General features: G+C 51.6%; 1 non-coding gene across 1 annotated transcript; it reads left to right on the top strand.

Annotated features, from left to right (window-relative positions):
* The first annotated feature begins 1540 nt into the window (after nucleotides 1-1540).
* Nucleotides 1541-1613, top strand: Trnam-cau (transfer RNA methionine (anticodon CAU)). The gene has a single exon. It is a non-coding gene; the product is annotated as a tRNA-Met (tRNA).
* Nucleotides 1614-2426: the final 813 nt, after the last annotated feature.

Here is a 2426-nt window from a genome sequence, read left to right as displayed (position 1 = left end):
AACATGTCGACTCGATTCATGTAATATTGACTTCGCTTACGCTAGAAAACCTGTGCTACATCGATGCCACGTGCAACTCGTGTGCAGAGAACGAAACAGAGGAAGAAGTGAGCCTCTACACCGTGTGTGAGGCAGTATCTAGCAAATACACGAGGTAAAACATTTGACTCGCGTTGGCTCATAAATTGCTACACGTCACCGTCTGCAAGCTAAAATGGACACATCTGCACTGCCCAGAGAGGCGACACTTGCACTGACACTTGGTGGACGGTTGTGAGACGAGGAGATGAGCTGTGGCTTCTGGGAGCGACTGTAGCGCTGCACCAAAGAACACTGCACATTGCTGGAGACCCACGTGTTTAGTAGTGACGCAACTGCTAGGATGCAGCTAAACGCCCATCTTTTGAGAACGAGAAAATTTCCTCAGCCGGCATGACTCGAACCTACGCTCCCAGAGGAATCTGATTTCAAGCCAGACGCCTTAACCACTCGGCCACGACTGCACGTCTCAGAAGCGTCTCTCGACAACTGAAACTGCCACCTTTGCAAGCAATCCAATGGCGGAAGGCAGCATGGCCTTACTCTTTCTGTAGTGATTCCATTGCCAGCACATTAGGCGTTACGAAAACGTATTAATTTTCGCCCCGACAGCGATTTGAACCCAGGACCCTTTGGTTGAAAACCTAACGCTCTACCGACTGAGCTATCCGCACCCACGCACGAGCATTGTCATACAGCTGCGTCGTGTGCGAGTGATTCGCATGTCGTAATTGCTGGCTTGTGGCTAAAATGGCGACTTCACCGACTTCCCACTGACGCACTGCTGACGCTAGTTTTCTGGCGTCCTTCAGGGACAGCTGCTCTGGAAGCACGGCCAGCTTGTCGAGCATCTGCGGTTCAGTGGTATGCGTGTCGGTAGCGCAGTAGGCAGCGCGTAAGTCTCGTAATCTTAAGTTTTGCCGGCACGATAACTCAGCGTGTTCGGTCAGAGGGTTATCAGCCCTCTGTAATAAAGTACTGAGTCAACGATGAACTTGAACGGGCGTCATCGGACGTCCGCCCCCAACAACTGCAACGAACAAAATGAGAACAACAACAAAAAAAGTAGTAGCATGCTCGCCTACCACGCAGGCGGCCAGGGTTCGATTCCCAGCCGACGCATCGGTTTGCTGTTCTCGCTATAATGCTGCCGCGCGGATTGCTCGCTTGAGCTGCGTCAGCCTCAGGAATGTATAGCAGGATTCGCTGTGAGAAGAACCAAACACGCAGCACGCAAGAGACCGTACTTGGACGGTCGCATGCTATTTCCCGAACTCTAGTCTCAGCCTTGCCCTACAGGCCGGTGTGATCAGGTTCCGCAAGGGTGATGTACTGTAACGTCAGGCAGTGCTGCTTTCCGTTGAAAAAGCTGCGGCTGCAGTTTAATCTAGCGAGTCGGGAAAGCACGTGTTGCAACACAACATGATTCTCGAGAAAGCACAAACTGTCCATCTCTAATATGCGAGACTTACCAAATTTCCTGCAACGTTGGCTGTGACGTGCCTCGGTAGCGCAGTAGGCAGCGCGTAAGTCTCATAATTATAAGGTCGTGAGTTCGATCCTCACCTGGGGCGATCAGTTTGCTGCACATCTCAGCTGAATTAACGGCGTTGCTGTTGCTAGGGAACGAACCTAATTGTCGTTCGTTGTCCACAAGAAGGGCAAGCCTCAGCGTCAAAAAGTCTACTTCCATTAATGACAACGTACAAGTGTGATATTTCTGCTCCTCTATTACAAGTAAAATATGATGCAAACAGCATTGGATAGTCAATTTCGAAGTGTGCGCAATGCCAGCCTGTAGGCGGAAATATGCTCGCAAACAGAGAACAGCAGTGAGTCCAGATTCAGCACGAAACACAGGAGAAGACGGAGTAAAACTGAGGTTTACCGGACAGATCCGGTGTGGTCTAGTAGCTAGGATACATGGCTTTCACCCTGGAGGCCCGGGTTCGATTGCCGGTACCGGAACGGAAGTTTTTGCGCACACTCCGCTCCATGTTTTGCCCCTCGAACTATCGTCGGTCGCCCTCCTTCCTTAGCTTCAACCGATCGTAATCGCGGAAAACAGGCACGTGATGCAGTTACTGTCAGCACCGGAATAAAGGGAGAAGAGGCACTGGTCCGCTGTGGGCTGCTACCAGCGTCAGTGGGAAGTCGGTGAAGTCGCCAGTTGCGCCAGAAGCCAGCAATTATCGTAGTACGCCTACACGCGCGTTCCAGTTATTCACGTTACTTGCAGCCGCCCCAGGCACAAGGAACGTGAGCCCAGATAGCTCAGTCGGTGAAGCATTAGGCTTTTAACCTAAGGGTTCAGGGTTCGAGTCTCTATCCGGGTGAAGATTTTGACGCTTCCGTAATGGCCCGTCTCGTAGCGATGGTAGCCCTGC

The sequence above is a fragment of the Schistocerca gregaria genome, unplaced genomic scaffold (genome assembly GCF_023897955.1).
Source record: "Schistocerca gregaria isolate iqSchGreg1 unplaced genomic scaffold, iqSchGreg1.2 ptg000445l, whole genome shotgun sequence".
NCBI lineage: Eukaryota > Metazoa > Arthropoda > Insecta > Orthoptera > Acrididae > Schistocerca > Schistocerca gregaria.
Note: the sequence above shows the minus strand (reverse complement) of the source record. Positions and strands in the feature narration are given on the sequence as shown.